This window comes from Miniopterus natalensis, chromosome 7 (genome assembly GCF_054644295.1).
Source record: "Miniopterus natalensis isolate mMinNat1 chromosome 7, mMinNat1.hap1, whole genome shotgun sequence".
In the NCBI taxonomy this organism is placed as follows: domain Eukaryota; kingdom Metazoa; phylum Chordata; class Mammalia; order Chiroptera; family Miniopteridae; genus Miniopterus; species Miniopterus natalensis.
Window position 1 is genome coordinate 31,046,556 of NC_142087.1, and position 21,217 is coordinate 31,067,772.

The window sequence follows — 21,217 nt, forward strand, 5'->3', positions numbered from 1 at the left end:
GCTTCCCAATATTATGTAACTACATCGAGTATATTATTGACCTCTAGTGAGAAATCCGGATTAATGTTTAAATGTTAAAGTCAGCGTTGGTTGAGTTACATTGGTTTAAGATAAATGTTACAAACAATATTTTAAAAATTTTATTAGCTCATTGAATGCGGAGACCGCTGTTCTGGCCAGGTCTGTGCAAGCCGGGCGTACACTCAAGCAACCATGTCTAAGGGACCTGCCGTTGGCATTGATCTTGGCCCCACCTAGTCTTGTGTGGGTGTCTTCCAGCATGGAAAAGTGGAAATAATTGCCAACGATAAGGGGAACCGAACCGCGCCAACTGATGTTGCCTTTACTGATGCCAAACGATTGATCGATGGTGCTGCAAAGAATCAAGTTGCAGCAAATCCTACCAACACGGTTTTTGATGCCAAGCACTTGATTGGACGTAGATTTGATGATGCCGTTGTCCAGTCTGATATGAAGCATTGCCCTTCATGGTGGTGAATGATGCTGGCAGGCCCAAGGTCCAAGTGGAATATAAGGAAGAGACCAAAAGTTTCTACCCAGAAGAGGTGTCCTCTGTGGTTTTGACAGCGATGAAGGAAACCGCAGAGCCGGCCTCGGGAAGACTGTTACCACTGCTGGTGTCGCGGGACCTGCTCCCTTCAGTGACTCTCAGCGTCAGGCTACCAGAGATGCTGGAACCACTGCTGGTCTCAATGTACTTAAAATCATCAACGCGCCAACGGCTGCTGCTCTTGCTTACGGCTTAGACAAAAAGGTTGGAGCTGGAAGAAATGTGCTGACCTTTGACTCGGGAGGTGGCACTTTTGATGTGTCCGTCCTCACAATTGAAGATGGAATCTTTGAGGTCAAATCTATAGCTGGGGACACCCACTTAGGTGGAGAAGACTTTGACAACAGAATGGTCAACCATTGTATTGCAGAGTTCAAGCCAAGCATGAGAAGGACATCGGCGAGAACAAGGGGGCTGTCTGTCGCCTTCGCACTGCTGGTGGACGTGCTAAGCATACTCTCTCTTCCAGCACCCAGGCCAGTACTGAGATTGATTCGCTCTGTGAAGGAATCGACTTCTCTACTTCTATCATCTGTGCCCGATTTGAAGCACTAAATGCTGACCTTTTCCATGGCACCTGGACCCTGTAGAGAAAGCTCTTGGGGATGCCAAGCTTGACAAGTCCTAGATCCATGATACTGTCCTGGTGGTGGTTCTACCTGTATCCCCAAGATTCAGAAACTTTTACAGGACTCCTTCAGTGGAAAAGAGTTGAGTAAGAACATCAACCCTGATGAGGCTGTTGCTTATGGTGCAGCTGTCCAGGCAGCCACCCTCTCTGGAGACAAATCTGAAAATGTTCAAGATTTGCTGCTGTTCGATGTCAGCAAATGTCTTTCCCTTGGCATTGAGGCTGCTGGTGGAGTCATGACCATCCTCATCAAGTACAATATTACCATTCCTCCCAAGCAGACACAGACCTTCACTACCTACTCTAACAGCCAGCCTGGTGTGCGCATTCACGTTTACGAAGGTGAGCGTGCCAAGACCAAGGATAACAACCTGCCTGGCAAGTTTGAACTCCTAGGCATGCCTCCTGCACCTCGTGGTGTTCCTCAGATTGAAGTCACTTTTGATACTGATGCCAGTGGCATCCTCAAAGTCTCTGCTATGGATAAGAGCACAGAAAAAGAGGGCAAGGTCACCATCACCAACGACAAGGGTTGTCTGAGCAAGGAGGGCATTGAGCGCATGGTCCAGGAAGCTCAGAAGTACAGAGCTGAAGGTGAGAAGCAGCGGGACAAGGTGTCCTCAAAGAATTCCCTTGAGTCCTATGCGTTCAACATGAAAGCAACCATCAAAGATGAAAGACTTCAAGGCAGGATCAATGATGATGACAAACAAGATTCTTGACAAGTACAATGAAATCATCAACTGGCTTGATAGGAACCAGACTGCAGAGGAAGGAGAGTTTGAACATCAGCAGAAAGAGTTGGAAAAAGTCTGCAACCCCATCATTACCAAGCTGTACGAGAGCGCAGGAGACATGCCAGGAGGAATGCCTGGGGGCTTCCCTGGTGGTGGAACCCCTCCATCTGGCGGTGCCTCCTCTGCCCCACCATTGAAGAGGTTGATTAAGCCGTCTTTGAGCATAGATTCAGCACTGTTTCACACAAAATAACTAAAGGACCCAAATTTGTAGCAAATTCCATGGCAGTTTTAAGAGCTGAGCCTCTGTAGAGGCAAATAACTGGGCATTCTTGATACTTGAATATGGATTATGTGCACAGGGAGAGAAAATAATACACTTTATAACTGTATTGTAAAGTGGAAAATGCGACATCATAAATAAAACTATTTGAAATTGGCACCGAAACAAAAACAAACAAAAAATTTTACTAGCCCAGCTGGCGTGGCTCAGTGGTTGAGCATCGACCTAGGGTCCAGGGATCGCGGTTCGAGTCCCGATCAGGGCACATGCCCGGGTTGTGGGCTGGATCTCCAGCAGGGGGCGGGCAGGAGGCAGCTGACCAATGAGTCTCATCATTGATGTTTCTCTCTCTCTCCCTGTCCCTTCCTCTCTCCGAAACCAATAAAGATATATATATATTTTAAAATTTACTAAAAGATGAAGGATCATTAAAGCCTTCTTATGAGTCAAACACAAAAATGTGACTTTCCCTCTGTCGGGAGGGTTTCTTGGTGATGGTGGTTGTTTAATCCAAGCGAGGGAGTGGGCGAGGTGGGCAGAAAGCCATATTCAGTGCTGTCATCTTACCTCGTGCCTCGAGGTCATCGAGCTTTCCTGACATTTTGGGTCTTTGTTCCAAGATGATGAAGGTGATGAAAAAAAGCAACTGAATTAAAATGAAGGAACCTTTTTATTTTAAACAACATCTTTAGAAAAGAAAAGCCTATTTTTCCTACTCAAAGAATATGTACTTTGAATTACCCACGTGAATAATACACAGAAACATTTCAAAACAGATGAAATGACAAGAATTGAGACATTACAAATGATAAACGGATGTCTTTTCTCTGTTGAGTTGTGAAAGAAACTTTCGGGAGCACAGTAGAAAAATTTAATGTGGAAGTGCGTGGTTTTATTCCTTCTGCAGGAAAAGAAGGCGCAGAAGTGGCCTCACCTCCACAGTCGTAAAGATGAATTTTAAAACCAATAAAGCCCATGGGTACAATCTTCCAGACAGAAAGGAAGCCCGGCCAGGGCGGTTTCACTCAACGCTCACCAATATGCCTGTTTATTAGAAGTTGCTCCGATCCATTCACACAGACGTTTCTCTGTAACCGTAAACCTCAGAGGCTAACCCGGGAAAACGCTGCCTGGAAGGAACACACAGAGGAAGTTTAAAGCAGCGATTTGGTGCCAGGGCTCAGATTAAGTTTTTTCTCTCCAGCATCACTGCGCGATAAAGGAAATCAAACTAATTCCGCTCGTGAGGCTTCTCCCCAGACTGACAGCGAAAGTGTCGGGAGGCGATCAGGGCAGGTGTCCTGCAGTGGTGGAGCCTCGTAGCCAACCGCCGAGTCCCCGCAGCCTGGGAGGGGATGCAACGGGCGCGAGCAGGACACAGTGCAGCCCCCTAGAAACACCCTAAAACACCCTAGGAACACCCTAGGAACACCCTAGGGTCTCGGCCGGGCGCCCAGCAACACCCAGTGCAGAGCAGGCTGCAGTTCAGTGGAGTGGAGCTGAGATAGTGATCACAAAATGGCGATAAATAAAATATATTTTAATTAATGTGGATGCAAAATTTGAAAGGGAAGCCCTGGCCAGGTAGTTCAGTTGGTTAGAGTGTCATCCCAGTTCACCAAGGTTGTGGGTCCAATCCCTCGTCAGGGGACGCACAAGAATCAACCAATAAATGTATAAGTAAGGGGAAAACAAATCGATCTCTGATCTCTCTCTCTCTCTAAAATCAATAAATAATTTTTTTTTAAATTTAAGGGATATTTTCTGGGGGTTTTTCCGGCCCAAACAAGATGGAGTATGTACATTTCTCCCCCCTTTTCCTCCCACCAGGTACAGCTAAAAACCCTGGTCGTGACGTGAAAAACCCTGAGAGGTGAAGAGAAGGCAGATTGGCTGGGGACCTCCGGATCCTGGGAACACCACCAGGGTGGATTCCTAGGTTTCCTTTTAGATGTTTGGGTGCTGGCAACTGGTAAACCAACAGCCCAAGAGAAGACTAATTTCTCCAGCCAGAGGATTGGGAAAGGACAGTCAACAACGTCCTTTAGCAACAACTTCCCCACTCCAGACAAACAAGACGGTGGGAAGACAGAACCTCTCGCACCCTCCCCGTGAAACATCCAGTCTGGCTCCCCACGAGGAGTCTGCAAACTCCAGTGGAAGGGCTGCCCCGCCTGGTCACTGGGAAGGGCTTTCCACATGCTAAATAAGACGCAATCTCACTGCATAAATAAAGCTTCACATCTCCCTATCGCTCATCACATTTTAAGTGTCTTAAGTCTTACGACAACCTATGAAGTAGACAAAGCAAGACCAGTGTATTAATTTCATTTGTTTTCTACCTCTGTCTACAAATCACGCCATGAAATGTGTCCACTACTCATTCCTTAATCGACCTTGACAACAGTTACTCTCCTTTCAAACCTCGAATCAGGGTGTCGTTTCCAAAAAGCCGGATTCCCTGAAGCCCCAGCTGCACCTGGATTTCTGTGAACTCCATGTCGTCCTGAAGGGCTTTGCCCATAAAGGGAACGCAGATACAACCAGTGCTTTGTCACTTTCCAGGAGCACATTCAACAGCAAAAGGATTGAAAATACCCTTTGCCACATTGGGTTCCTCCTGCTGCAAGGAGTGGTCTGCAGGTGCGCCCCCGGGTCTCAGAAGCGTCACTAAGACAGTCCCCAACACTGCACCTATTGCCAGAGGGTAGGGTTTAGGGTGGAAGGGATGGTCCACAATGAGAGATGCCACGGAGGCTTCCCAGCAGGGAGAAATGCCGAGAGCCAGCAGACTTCGAGGTTAAAAGAGGGGAAAGGAGATAGCGAGAGGAGGGGGGCGCGCAGGGGTGGAGACTGGAACCCCACTCCATGCAGCCTGCTGGCCAACCTGGCCGCATGCCAGAGCCTGGGGAGCAGCCAGGAAGAGTGACAGGCCAGCAGAGAGGACCATGTCCTCTGTATCATTAGCACCAGCAGAAGATGAGGGGCTGGGTCTCACAGCATCACTAACGGAGGGAGCTGTCCAAGCCAGCCACCTTGGATGGAGGGCCGGGACTCTTAAATTAAAATTGTAAGGAATGGCCTCAGGTTCTTGTATATTCTAATGAGGGGTGGGGAGCAGGGAAAGGGAGACGGAATCAAGATCTCAAATTATTGGGGCCTGATTTTTTTATATATATTTTATATTTAAAAATAAAGAAAAGTGGTATATTTTCATTCCTCTAGAACAGGGGTGGGAACCTGTTTTCTGCCAAGGGCCATTTGGATATTTATAACATCATTCACACACCATACAAAATTATCAACTTAAAAATCAGCTGTGAAACAAGCTCCTGGATTTATTGAATATCGAATCCCACTTGTGGTTGCCTTGGCAGGGCCAGACCCAATGATTTTACAGGCCCTATACGGCCTGCGGGCCAGACGTTCCCCATCCCTGCTCTAGAATCATAGGACAATTTACGTCTGATATATCTGTTTACACCTTTTATATTCCACTAGATTTTAAGCTCTGGGTATGCAGGGGCATGTCAGTTTGGTTCATAAATTTATTCTGAGTGCCTGGCTGTGAGTCCCCTTTGTCACATCTAGGCCATGGGAAGATATTAAAAATACCACTACCCCAGAACGAAATAGAAAAGTTACATTCACATTCCTTATGAAAAATGTAACAAACAGGCTACATATTAAAAATAAATAATAAAAACATTGTATTTTAAAATAAAATTAAAAAAAATTGAACAAATAATTTTTGATGACACCAAAAAATAAACCAATTTGACTAAGATATTTTCTTTTCAACTTTGGTTTTCTTTCAGAATAAAGTCATTTTCTTACATGTGGAGACAATGGAAATCTGGTACTGGGTTGGTTACACAGGAAGAGCAAATTCTTAACTAGAATTATGCAAGTCATCAAGATATTTAGAAGGAAGTCAGAATCAACTACTTTTTGTCTTACTATATATGAAAATGTGTCTAACATACGTAAATATATATTTGCCTACATCTGCACCAACCACTTTTAGCTAAATTGCTAAACCAAGCAAACAGTAAAACATCCTTCAAGTGGTATCTGATTCTGACTTCACACTGTATAGAAAACACCGGAGAGCAGGGTGAGCCTCTCAAAAGCGTTCTCTGAAGTCTACAGTTCCATCGGCCGTTATTAGCATTGTTATGGATCAAGCCCCGTGTACAGGAACAGACGAGCTCAAGAGGCCCGCGCAGGACTTGGGTGATGGTAAAGCTAACCTGCACCTGGGGACGGAGGGAGGAGGCTGGTTTAGGCAAACAAAGCAGACCGAGTGGGGGCAGAGGAGGGAACCCAGCTGAAAAAGCAGCTCTCAATCCATTTTGCAGAACCTTGGATCCCTTCTGGGGGAAGTAAAACTTTCATGAGAAGTAAAACTTATAAAAGACAAATTAACACCAACTCCCAAGAAGAAGGGATATTAAGTCAAGCTCCAGAAAGTGCCAAGAGAGGAGGGGTTTTCAATGGATTCCAAGCAGAGGCGCCAGCACTTACAAAACTACCTACCAAGACAGGCCTGGGATAGTCAGAGAAAAGCAAGCGTTTTCTAGAATTTCATTGCAGAGCAAGACCACTGACCTGTGTAACTCTCCACACTCCTACGTGCTGCTCATAAGCTCTGTTCTCTGCCCTGAGATACGGCAGCAGGCCCACGAACTCTCCCTGGGCTCAGAGCGCAGCCCACACTCCTAGGAGGGCCTGACGCCTTCCTGCAGGACGGGACCCGGGGGGCTGCGTTTAGCCCCCGGTTCCGTTACATTTAATGCCCAGAGTACGGGATGTCCATGCAAATCATGCCCAGGAACAGCCTTGATCCGTGTACACCCTCCCGGGTGCAGAAATTCTGCTCGGTTTGCTAAAGCCTTAGACAAAGTCCCTAATTGATTTTCATGGGGCAAAGTAATAATCTATCCTTCGCAGGCATGCCCGCTCTTTCGAAAAACAAACAGAGCCCCTGGTCGGCGATGGTTAGACAGGGCAAATCCCTTACCGAGAACCGTGCGTCCTCAAGATAAAAATACAGCAGCCTCAGTGTCGTTGCGGGTCGGCAGATAATTTAGAGGTTATTACTAACTCCATACATCGCCGTAGGGAATAAGGCGTCTGCGTTCCTGGGCAGGACACGCACGGCCCCCAGGAGCATTTTATCCAGAAAGTTCTTTGAAGGTTGCCTTTGCCCTTCCTCCAAACCACTCATCCCAGTGAAGTCTGTTACACGCAGTCACATGCGTATACACTGATTAGACGCTCTCAGTAATACGTATCCACACATTTATACCTTGATTATATTCATCTCAGTAGAGTATATTATTTGTATTTAAATATATATACATTTATTTTGAGAAGGAGATGAAAAAAAAGTCTTTTTTTTCTGCATAGTCTGTATAAGTTACATACAATGTACTCCGTTTTGAAAATTCCTACTTTAAGGGAGAAACTGTCAGGCTGCCTGCGAGTGCAGGAACGGCGAGGGCCCTCTGCCCGCCTCAGGCCCCCAAGCGCCTGGCTTCGCCTCTTTTCCTCGTGTCCCTGAATGGCTGGGCTGCGGGTGACGCGTAAGGACGGGACACCCGGTAGCCCTCCCTGCGCCTCGGCCTCTACCCGAGGGCCGAGGCCGGCGCTGGCCTGGCCGAAAACTGGGAAGCTTCTATATTATCTCCCCATTGTAATGGGTCAACGTCCTGGGACATGAGAAGGAATATTTGCGGTAAATATAAGCCAGGCGACCTCACATTTGCTTAAGGAAACTGCTCTGCGCTAGCATTCTTGGAAAACAGTATAATTTTCAAAATGAGTTGTGCCTACAGTCAGGAAACAAAACTAAACTGTATTTCTTAAGTCACGTGTGCAGAGGTATCTAACATACGTAGATGGATATTTCACCTCTGTACCAGGCACTGCTGATTTGTCATTGTCCCCAGAGGTGACTGCTTTCCCTGCTTCTAGTAGCGATGGTGGTTTTGTCGGCAACAGGAGAGGTAAGGAAACGAACGGGGTAGGAGAAGCAGCAGGTGAGTGGTGGGAGCAGTTCTGGCGCCAGCAGTGACAGGAACAGCAACAGGATAGAAACCCTTCCCTAGGCGAGTGTAACACATCCGCAGAAGCGTATTGGTGGGTTTTTGGAGAGTGGGAGTCTACGTTCCATTACTTTACAGAGAAAAATAATACATCCCCAGCTTACCTTAAATCCCAACGAAAATCCTCGGATAGCACCAAAACACTTAAACTCCTATGTAATCTCCCATCAAGTGTGTTTGCAAAATGTCAATCATTGAAAATGCCAGTTAGTTATTTCACACTGAAAACATTCGCTGGTGGGGACATCTGAGTACTTATCAGAATACGCAACAGTAGTAACAAAACACACTTTTTGTCTGCACCACAGCAAACCTACGCTCTAAGGTCAAGAGGAAAGTGGTGGATTCAGAGCACGTGAAAATGTCACAGCACTCAGGGACCGTGCGTGGCTCAGCGGTTGAGCGTCGACCTAGGATCCAGGCGATCGGGGTTCGATTCCCGGTCAGGGCACAGGCCCGGGTTGCGGGCTCAATCAGTGACTCTCTCATCATTGATGTTTCCATCTCTCTCTCTCCCTCTCCTGTCCTCTCTCTGAAATCAATAAAGATATATTTTAAAAAAAGAAAGAAAGAAAGAAAAAGGGTGCGATGACAACAGGTGGGGAGTTCGGGCGCCTGCCTCGGGTCAGGCTGCTGTAACAGATGCTCTGAACCGGCTGGTTTAAGCAACACACCTGGGTCCCTCGCAGTTCTGGAAGCTGGGCGACCAGAGCAAGGTGCCAGCGCCCTGGTGTCTGACGAGGGCCCCCGCCCTGGCTTACAGATGCCCACTTTCTGGCTGTATCCTCACAAGGCCGAGCAGGCTCTCCCACGGTTCTCCCTCTACCTGCGCTCATCCCATTACCAGGGCTCCCCCATCATGATCTGATTCCCTCCCAGGGGCCCCATCTCCAAACATGGGCCATGATATCAGAGATGAGGCTCAGTTCGAGGCAGCTACTTGACTGGTGATGGTGAGAAACACTGGATCGGCGGCTGTTTCCCTGGTAGTTTCCTAATCGTATAGACTCGCCCGGGGCTTCGGTGTCATGGAGCCCACCCAGCCCGAATGTGGCTTGGCTTGTACAGCTCCGAGTTGAGAGGGAACTCGGCTTGGTTACAGAATTATTTCCCACCTGCCTTTGTTTTTCCAGACCTCTGAAGATACCCAATACCTGCTCTTCCGACACAACATAGGATGGATGCTGTTCCAAACGAGCCGGGTGCACCTCTCCACCCCCATACGAGGAACGCGCGGAGGCCGCAAATGTTAAACCCGAGGGGCGACTCGGGACGCTTTCCCCAAACCAGCAGCACTCTCACAGTTTCCTTTTTATTACACCCATAAACACAATCATATGGACAACAGCCTGGCACCGGCGCAGGGCCAACCTCATATCCGGGGGTGAAATTATGTCCTTTAATATTTCACCATTTCTAACTTTTCCTTAAATATATGGGCTTCTCTAGGCTGTGTCACCCCCTTTACTTTCCCCACAGGCATCTCGACTCTCTTAGAAGATATTTGAGCTTCATATGGGGAAGACAATGACAACGTAACACAAGTACCACTTTCAACGTAGCCTGAAAGATTTTCAATGGAGGAAAGATGTAAAAATCAAATATTTAATTTATAATAAGACAAAACTGAAAAAAAGATAGCATTCATGTTCAGGAATAAATTAGACAGACGGACTATGGTATTAAATACTATGTATAATGTTAGAAAATAATGTATAATAATAAACTCTAATTTTATAATACATATCAGCACCAATGTATAACATGTAATAAGGCCACGTGAATCCAACCGGTTGAAAAGAAGATAACATTTCAATAATATTAGAGGTACAACTGCTTAGTAGAAATACAAATCAAATAAGGCCTTACGTCACAATCAAAAGGACTTGAGATAGACTAAGAATTAAATGAAAAACATAAAACCCAATGAAAAAACACTATAATAAAAAATAGTGACAATTTCTCTGATTCGGGCCTTCGAGAGGCTCCTGACTCCAATTCTGCACAGAGCACAGCCATTCTCTGTGTAAGATAAGCTCAGAGAAACTCAATCACCTGTGATTTTTTTCCCCTCTTATCATCTTCATTGTATCATTATTTCTATAGCTCTACAGTCCTTAGGTGGCTTTGAGATTATTCTTTTCAAAGCAGAGCTCTGGTTATATCAGGACACAGCTTTTAAAAAATGTTTTTGCAGTTTCCACTGAGCTTCAGTGCGGTCCTTCTCTGGCATTAAAATGCTCCCCTTGAGGTGTCTTTCCAAGTTCATGCTCACCTGAGACAGGCCCTGCTCCTCCCTACTCTGTGCCCTTGGACAACCCCCTTCCCCTGAGATGTCAGGTCCCTCTCCACCTGGAACACTCACAATCCAAGCCACGTCTAAGAAAAGCATCTCAACACCATCTCTCCAGGCTAGTTTCTCCCGTCCCCACCTACCTGGAGGTCGTCCTTGGTTCATTGGAAGCCAACTTAAGGTATCACCTCCAGCCATCTCGCAAAGAGTTGTTCGCAGTGTCATTGGCACCTGGGAAGAGAGAAGCACATAAACGTGAGCAAAACAGAAAACCGGATACAGATACAAACAAACAAACCAATCAATAAAAATAAAAATAAAAAAAGAAGCGGGGAGATGGGTAAGTATTTAAACGGGTCAATTTGTGAATGAGCATAGGCCCAGCTGGACTAGGAGAGGGAGGCAGGATCCTACTTTCCCCTGAACTCTCTGGCTTCTGCCATGCTGATCACAGCAGCTCGCCATCCGGAGCCCAATTCAACCGGAGAACAGCTGTTTATGTCAACGCTGGACAGTCATCGGGGGTTTAGGTTTCTCCACTTTGTCATTTTTCTTAGCGATTTTCAGGAGTGATTCTACCTATGTGGTTTTCACCTTCAATGCAGATTCCAAAACTTAATTCACTTGTCGGATGCTACACAGGTGTGTTGTCCACGACCTCCTGTCACAAGAGTTGTAAACACCCTGACAAGGATCATTCGCCCTACAGTTCTTAGCACTGCATCTTGGTACATAGTTTGTATTAAATAATGTGAAATATAAAACTGGTTAATTGAGGTTTCAGGTTAATTGTTTTCACTAAATTTCCACTTGCACTCCTGAGTACTATCTGACAGGGAAGTTCATAACACAAACAGGAGGGAAAAAAAATCCCAATTTTCTATTTTAGCAGTTAAAGCACAGCCAAATGGAAAATGCAGCAATGAACACAGGCTCTAGAAAATATTTGTACAAAATTTTGAAAATGTTTCTTCTTGGTAAAAATATTAGTGATATTTATAGCTTAGAAGACCTACATCATGCCAAAACACTATGGCAAGTCTTTGAAAATGAGTCATGTCACGTTTTCCCTAGCATTTGTCAGCCCAGGGAGCATTAAGAACATAGATTATCATTTTAGATGAAGACCACAAAAGCATTTAACAAATGAACTGTCTTTGGACTTGCTCGTTTGGTAGAGACAGATTTCTGAGCATGTTTTTACAGCAGGTGCAGCCCATATACCCAGGTACCGGGAGACTGTGGGGCCAGTGTTGCTGAATGGACATCTTTAAAAAACACACATGTGTACACCTTGTATCATTTCTGCCACTACAGCCTGATTCTGTGGAATAACCTGTAACTGCAGTTTTTAAAAACCGTTCCTTTATGCCCAGCCGGTGTGGCTCAGTGGCTGAGAGTCAGTCCACGCACCGAGAGGTCACTGGTTCGATTCCAGGCCGGGGCTCACGCCGCGGGTTGCGGGCTCAATCCCCCGCAGGGGGTGCGCTGGAGGCAGCTAATCGATGCTGATGTTTCTCTTTCATCATGATTCTATCTGTCTCTCCCTCTCCCTTCCTCTCTCTTTAACATCAATAAAACAATAAAATAAAAACTGTTACTTTACTGAAGAGTTAGTTCAAATTTAGAACTTATTTTTTTAACCCTTTTTTCACTTATATACCACCAGTATCATCAGTAATTATTTATCAAAAGATCAGTATTATATCACTACATGAGAAAAACAACTATTCAAGCACGCTCATTATAAAAAATGATGGATTTTATTTAAAATACGGCCCCACTATAAAGATCACGGCAGGTCTTCAATCTTGCCAGGACTGAATACATGAGAGTCTGACTTGACGAGCAATTAAAGAGTCACCGGTGCATTCACATGGAAAATATTGCACACAGATAACCAAATATTTTAAGCATGGGAATGAAGACCAATGTCTCATTTTCATTTTAATACATGTGTAATGGAGCAGTTATAGCTCAGCTTCTTACTCACGGAGGGCAGCTATGAAATAATTCTTACTCCACTATATAGCTTCATCACGTTTTGTTTAGTTTTTTAACTAGAGAAATTATAATGTCCATGCTTTTGATCCTCACACAGATAACTTAAAACAATTTGCTCATCAGTGTATCTGAACTTGACAAACTCTTCTTGTCTGTCATCAACTTAGTTAACAAAGTTGACTGGTAACATAACTCTGTTCATGAAACACAGGTCAGAACCTTCCTTCCCCCAGCGCTGGTTCAGTTGTTATAAACGGAAAACTTTCTCCCTCTAGGGAACCCTGCCCAACAATGTAAAAGTCCATGATAATTAGGAGTTACAAATCAACTAGGTGTAAATGTAGAGACATTTGTGGCTCAATCTTTGCTATACCAAAAAATGCATTTTAAAATATTAGGTACTACAGAAGCACCACCTGAACACATAAAATACATCACAAATATGTCCAGAAACCAAACAAGGAAGAAATTCTACAGTCAGACACTGAATCTGAGAGATTATTTCAGAGACATCCATCTGACCCTGTCATGTAGAGACATTTTTTTAAAAATCTGAGATATATTTAAAAATCTATCTGAAATATAGACATCTACCTGAGATTGTTTTTTAAGTCTTTACTTACCTAGTTAGTTAACAATAACTCATATGACCTAAGTCTGACAAAAATTTTATAGCTGTGGTTAAAATATTTTAAAAAAACACCACAAAATCTGAAGATCTTTGTCACATCTGCTTTACCTGAAGTTTCTTTATTTTTTTAAATAATTGTAGAGATCCTGAGTGATCCTACAAGATGGATGGAAATAGCATTTTCTCTTTTTGTTTGTTTTAAATCTGTTCTTTTTTTTTAAATCATTGACACTATTATAGATGTCCGCTATTTTCTTTTTAAAAAGAAATTTAAAGAAACCTGAAGTGTCTTTAAATGAAAAGAGAAGATTGATTTCCTATTTCTTACTTCATCTTATACTGGGAGTGTTTACTCTGTGAACTTTGCTGGCCATGCTAGTTTGATATCATGAAAGGCATGACTTATATCAATAAATGTAAGCATAGCTATAAATTAACCCATTATTAAGCTATGTACTCTTTAGAGTATGTTGAGATAGTTTGTTTAATGATGGCAGACATCAAAGAATTCCAGAAATTAAAAATGCCACTGGAAATGAAATTTTTGAAAACAAAGATTCCCAGCACAAGCTATGGCTCATAAAACTATATGCTTTACATAAATGGTAAAACACATTAACACCCTAAACTTTAACTATCCAGGTTAATTTTTAACTTATTTAATGAATTACAGGCATTCAGACTCAAATTGAATGTGAAATTTGAGCAAATGCTATATTATTGATCTCTGGAGGTCTATGGAATTGATTATGTGAAGATGACAGAAGAGTAAAGGACAGGGGAGTCCATTATATACAGAAAAACAAAAGTTCACTGTAAGCTCAGCACATTCTAGGAAGCCAAGTCCGAGTACAAATTCACCAGCAGAAACTTTGTCTGTTTATCTAATTCCGGAAATCTATTGAAGCCAGAGAGAGAGCCCCAGCCTTCATCTCTCATCTGTTCCTTCCGAGGGAGCCAGTCTGCAAGTTCTCCAGAGCTTTCCAATCCAAGGCTGCCTCCAGCTCCTCTCTCAGTGAAGGCTCCATTCGGTGGGTCCAGTTTCCACCTGACCCAATGAGAGCTCACAAGGCTCCTGATCTCCCCTTTCCCACTCAGAGAAGCGAATGGGAACCCAGCATGACCATGAGTAATGTTGAAATCTTGCAGCATCAGAGGTGTTTGCAAACCAGATCCGTTGTGACTACGTTGCCAAAAAAGGAGCACAGAAGCCTGCCAGTCACCAAACCAACTCCCATCTCACGCTACCTTCTATGAGGCCGCCCAGCAAGACCTCAGCCTGGGCAAGGGCCACCAAGCGTGGGAGGGGGCCACAACAGCTCTGGGCTGCAATGAAAAACGCATAAGTACATTAAGGTGCAAATAAAGGCAGAGGAACAGGAAGCGGTCCCCAAAACCCATTCTTCCAGCTTCCCTCCGCATCTCCTTCGGAAAGGCCCTAACCCGCCCGGACTCTTTGAGGTAGAATGGTTCCTGAGCTCAGCCCTCTGCAAAATTCCACTTGGCTTTAACGTCTCTTGCTATCAATTCAACCCCATCCTTGGATTAAAAAATAAAGCAAAGTGATGCTTAACAATGGATATTCCTCCGATGTACCCCCCACATCTGCCTTGGAAAGAACTTGATTCTTTGATGGGCCAATTAATCCCTTCAGGCAGAAACTGAGGCAATTTTTTATGACAGGAAATTTTCCTGTTTAAAAGAAAAAAATGTGTGAATCCATCTTAGGACAGACATATGGATGAGCACACATGGTTTAATATTTTAGCAAAATAATGAATAATCTTTAACCACAGGATGCTGTAGCTTCAGGCATCATTACATTTTTAACATTTTAAAAAGATTAATAGTACTGACTTTTTAAAATACAAAGTTAATTGGATATATCCTAATGCTGGAAATACGAAATAGACTTTTGAACATGGTCGTTGACGTGAACATATCTGGTCCCAGAGCCAGGAGCAGAGATAGACAGGACACCTCAGGGAGATGAAGTCAAGGTCAGTTGAGCAACTAGAAGTGTAGCATGTGCGGGGCAGTCTCAGGGCACAGGGGGAGCCGTGGCTGGCTGGCTTTATTCTCTGGTTTAAGCAAAGGAGGGACAGGACCAACCACATTTCAGGGGGCAGTGACAGTGTGGGCCCTAAATAAATACCTCATGGTTCAGTGAATAGTAAGTATAAGGTCACAGAATTGCGAAAAATAGAAAGACACTAGAGATTCTAATGCCATCCTTCTTTTCATGATTTGGGAGACAAGAAAAGGTTGAAATATTAACCCAAAGTCATGGAATTATTCGGAGGTGGAGTCCCGGCCAGGGTCATGACCAGTCATTCACAGGGAGCGGTGACTCCTTCACCTGCCTCTGGACTAATGTGTAGAGGGGAAGCCACTTAGAGCCCTACGGTCCCCATGGAAACGATGGGCTTAGGGATGGCGCTGATGTCACCAGGAGGCTGCTTCTATCACCACCTCCACTCTCACGCCCAGTGCTTCTCCTCCAGTCTCAGGCTCCTTCATACCCTCAAGGCAGCTCCCATCATCCTACTCACTTTGTGGGAAAGACATGGCAATATCCAGAGACATCTCATTTTTCTAAAGAACAGGTGCCCTTCCTCCTAGATCTCGAAGCCGACAGCCTCTGTGTCTCCGATATTTCCTACACCCGGGGTCACCTTACTAGCCAACTTCTCAGTATGAGAGAGAAGAAATGTTCTTATTGTCTAAATAAATATGACTTTCTTCTTCTCTACTTGTAAATAAAAACATCCTAGCTGGTTCAGCACATGAAACAGATTCTTGTCATTACATAGCAGGATAGTTCCTGGGTGGCATAAATATAGTAAGAAGACGTGAAATGTCATACATATTTGAAAGCCAGCTGCAGAACAAGTATGCATCAGTCATTATAAGGACTGATGGGGTCTGGTCAGGTGGCTCAGTGGTTGAGCGTCCACCCAGGATCCAGGAGGTCACGGTTCGATTCCAGGCCAGGGCACATGCCCGGGTTGCGGGCTCCATCCCCACTGGGGGGTGTGCAGGAAGAGGCCCATCAGTGACTCTCATCATTGATGTTTCTCTCTCTCTCTCCCTCTCCCTTCCTCTCTCTGAAATCAATAAAGACATAAAAATTAAAAAAAAGACTGATTGATTTGGGAATTATTTAAGTCTGAGCAGCAGGATAGAAATCTACACAGCATGGCGTTTGCTCTCCTAGGTTTCTGGGACGCTTTGTCTTCTGAGCCAACTAAGAAAGTCTCAGCGAGAACTCGAACTTACAAAGTTTGGGGTAACGCTGTGTAATCTTTTCTCCTTCATTTTGTGTCTGTGTGGATTCAGACTATAAAAGCTCTTTCATGAGAGATTAAGGGAAACTGCCCGCTCCTTGAATGTAAAGGGTCTCTGGAAGCGCACTTTTGAAATTGCTGCTGCCTCCTTGATCCGGGAATGTTCTGACAGGCACTTTCATGATCTTTATTAAGTGAACTTTAGGACTTTTCTTCCCTTTTATTTTGTTGAAAATGTCTATCAGCAAAATAGGTATTTTTTATGTCTGCCTGTATCCCACAAGACACAACTTCAAAAGCGAAACATTAAAAATATATGCACTGAGAAACCAAATATATAATTTACTAGAAGCAGGAGTAGAGGTAATGAAGGCTTCACTTTTGATATCGAACCACAAATATGACATCTCAATTATATTTAAATAAAAATATGATTTCTGCAAATAGTCTATCTTTTCCATTAGTAACCAAAATACAAATTTAAGGAATTATCAAATAAGAATTAATAGATTTAATGGTCAATAATATTTTTTACCTGATCCCTGTACTTGCTTTAAGTTGCTGAAGAATGAACCCAAACTATTGATTGCGCTGTATTAAGATGCTCATGCTAAAAGTACATTTTTATGTAGAGTTTTAATAAGCTCATGTCTACTTGCAAGTTTTACACGTTAGCTCTTTCTTTCTAGCCACTTTTAAGTTGAAATTTTGCACCTAGAACTGCCAAAATGCCGTTTTCTACCTTGCCTGAACCCCAAAAAGCAGGCAGGGGCCCAGCCCTAACTAATGGTGAAGCTTTACTGCTAACAGACATCCCCAAAAATATATTGAATCAACATAACTGTAAAATTACTGGTTATAATTTTCATAAAAACTTGGGAGTGCTGGGACCTTGCCCAGAGTGAAGTCAATCAATGAAAAGTTATAGTATATGATTTTTATCTACAATGCACAGCCCTACAGGGTTTTGTGAGATTGAAAAGAAGGGCATTTTGGCCTGATCAAAAAGTTACTGAAATTCTAAATTGGAGCTATATGATTTTTTTTTTTTTTTTGGCATTTTCTTTGTTAATTTGGGTGGGGTGTCGCCTGAAAGCAAATGTGTGCACAGTGGATGAATATCACACGCAGGGCGATGTGAACAGCTGTGCCTCACCAAAAATTGATGAAGAAACCGCCTTCCCTTGATCGCTCCAAATGGAGTTTATAACTGCCTCTACTGAACTCTCGCAGCATTTATTTATAATGCCTTTATAACACTTCATGCCCAATGTGTGTGTGGGTCTTACTGCCCAAAGTAGATAAGAAATTCACTGAAGATAGAAGGCACATCTCATCTCAAATCTGTGAGCAAAAATATGGCTCCAAGAATAATTGCTCCACAAGTGAACACACTCCAGCAGGTGATACGGAAAAAGTGAGAATGGGGCCGATTTGTCTTTGTTTCAGCATGGAGGGATAGTATACAGGGAGAGCGCAGATAAGAACACCTTTTCTAATGTACAGAGTGACTAGTCACTATAAATTTTGGGATGTGATACAAAAAGCAGAAACCAAGATCAAGGTGTTAAGGCTTCCTTAGGCATCTCTCATCCTTGAGACCTATGCTTTCCCGTTTTTCCACTAGTGTACGTACAGTCTTTAAAAGAATGACCTTGATGCTAATTTTGTGTTAGTACTGAAAAAAAACCATACCTGCAGAATGTTATAATTCCAACCAACAGTCTTTTGTTTTTCTTCCAAAACTGTCTAACTCGTATGGAAATAGAGCTTGACAGTTTCAGGGGCAAGAATAATATTTTGGTGTCTGGTGTCTTGTGTCCCCAAAGATACCTGCTGAGCAATTTATCACAGTTCAAAGACCACGGCTATGCTATCTCATATTAAATGCAAGAGTCTTACCTAAAGTGTGATCCCCTGTGTATTTAGTGAATTTGGTTGCAAAAACCACACATTTATTGAGATCTTTGTTTTAGCGTTAATCCCCTGTCTGACAGCATCTCGCGACTCTTGGTTAAATATTCCTCTACAAATGTCACCTCCTACTAATTAAAGTGAAATATTTCAGCTACTCTTTATTTATTAATTCAACTAAGACTTCTTGTAAATAAAAAGGACCTAAGAAGGGAAAAAGCATAAATTTGACTTGCAAATTACATCTGCAGAGTGTCAACTTTGTCCGTGAAAATTAATGCTTTGTAAGGCAGCTAGCTATTTCCTCTCGTCTTGTGTTGTGTATTATGACCCATTTATAAATAAATAGTAATTTCAGTGTAATTACAAATATAATAGAGATAACAAAATAGAAAATTCCATTTGGATTAAAGAAGAGCTATTCACTCACATTAAGGATATTAGATAAAGCAAATCTGTGATGAAGTGAATGCTTTCATTTGGATGAGATATAAAGTCCTCTCTCTGAGAAAAAAGAAGATTAAAGAATTGCTATACCCCACTTGATATCTTTGACAATTCCTGGTCTCTTTTATTAAAATAAAAGGCAATGGCTTTGGGTTCTGGATTATACTCTTACTCCTTGCTGCAAGGATACTTTTTTATTTGTATTATTTTTTATTTTTTTAAATGTGTTTTTATTGATTTCAGAAAGAGAAAGGGAGAGGGAGAGAGAGAGAGAAACATCAATGATCAGAATCATTAATCGGTTGCCTCCTGCATGCCCCCTGCTGGGGATCGAGCCCACAACATAGGCATGTGCCCTGGCCCGCAATTGAACCTCCATCTCCTGGTTCATGGATCTACGCTCAACCACTGAGCTACACTGGCCAGGCCAGGATCCTTTTTAAATTAAACTAATATGTCAAGTTTATAAATAGAATTAGTGAATATCTATGGCCCTTTTTATACAATCATAATAATATTGTTCTTATCTACTATAGCAAATTAAATAGGCTGCTTTATTATAAATATACTCAAATTATGTTACAGGGTCGAGATGAAGAATATTGATAACAAGAGTCTATAACAATAAAGTCGGGATATTTAATACATTCTTTATATCTTGTTTGAAATTTTGTAGTTTTAGAGTTTCTCAGTTGACTGCACTACCGCTGAAATTGGCAGTTAATATTTACTGATCAGCACCTTTCCTCTCACTATTAATAGGAGAATTTCCCCTAACTGTAGGCTTCCTAAAAGTGTGGTTGAGTAGAAAGAACAACTTTTTTCTTCTACCTACTTCAACAGGACAACTGTGAAATTTTAATAAAGACACTCTGCTAAGACAAACCAAAGATGTCAATCTTTCCTACCACTTGCTTCTATTATTTAATCAATAGAGACCAAATCCTCGATTCTACCTATGGACTTACAGAGGGAAAGTTACCTTATTTCCCTTTCTATGCCCACCCACTGTGGACGAATCTTTAGGGGAAAGGGCCAGGTGCTTCCTGGGGCAGCCACACAAATCCAGACATCCTGTGGAGAACACCCAGAGGCTGGGATAAATGGAGCTCAGCACCCCCCCATGACTTATTTCCCATGCGCGTGGGTGTGACATGTCCCTCACCCATCCTAGATCAATGTTAGGATGATCCGAGATTTCAAACGAGAAACCTGGCAAGCCTGGCTTCAGCGCGCACTGTTGGAGGAACCCACCCGTGATCTGGACAGCGGAGGCAAGTGTCCCACGCAGCGCGCAGGGAAGACCAGATGACAAGGGCTGTGGACGAACTGCAGCAATGAGAGCTGCCCCCTCCCTGTTACATAAACCAAATAAGCAAGAAGAACCGGCTGACGTGAGGGAAGAGCTGAACACTGTTTAAACCTTCCGTGTTTTCTCATCCGACATCTCCTCCAAGGCCTCACAGCGCCCCAGTGTTTCCATAAAAAGCGTCTATGCCCAACTGTCCTGATAAGAATAAACTTTGTGAGGCTGAACTTTTCCCTCTGGCCTGGCAGCTCGAGAGGCTTCATCAGAAAGGGAGCCCGTTTCTCCGACTGGACTAGTGAGACGGCTATTCTACAAATACAGCCCGGGCCTGTGCAGCGTGTCAGGAGGCGCTGGCCTAAGGGTTTCACAAACAGCGCATTTAATCTTCATGACACCAGGCGGGGACCTTACTTTATTACCCACCGCTCCCCAGCGACGGGAGGGAGGCACGGGGCCTCCGTGTGGTTACCAAACGCCGCACAGCCAGCGGGTGATAAAGCTGGGATTTGAAGGCGGGCATCAGACTATACTATCTTCCTCTAATTTAGGGAGAAAGTGGCCATTTCACGAAAGTGTCAGTTATTAATCGGAAATGATGCCTGAAGAATCTCAGTGGTGGTTTATATTTCAATACTATGAATGAAGGGCAAAGGCAAATGGGCACACATCTACCTTAGATAGAAATTTCCCACCCTTTTTCCTCACATAACAAAATGTTTGTAAATTAGCTACCAACAAAACCTAAAACTCAAAAATGTCCAAATTCACAGTATTAATTTCATGTGATAGGCTGAACATGGGTTTCACAGAACAAATACATTATGTCAAGGCTTGGATCACATTTAATATTTATAAATACTGAAATCAGTAACAAATATAGAGCATTCGCATTTTGCTACCAGAATAGACTTATTAATGTCAAAGTACAGTTTGCTGGTTCGGAATAATTGGACCTCATATTTAATCAGAATAACTCTAGGTGAGCGATTCTCAGAATTCA

General features: G+C 43.4%; 1 pseudogene; it reads left to right on the forward strand.

Annotated features, from left to right (window-relative positions):
* Positions 1-213: 213 nt before the first annotated feature.
* LOC107536301 (heat shock cognate 71 kDa protein pseudogene) lies at positions 214-2,149 on the forward strand (annotated as a pseudogene).
* Positions 2,150-21,217: the final 19,068 nt, after the last annotated feature.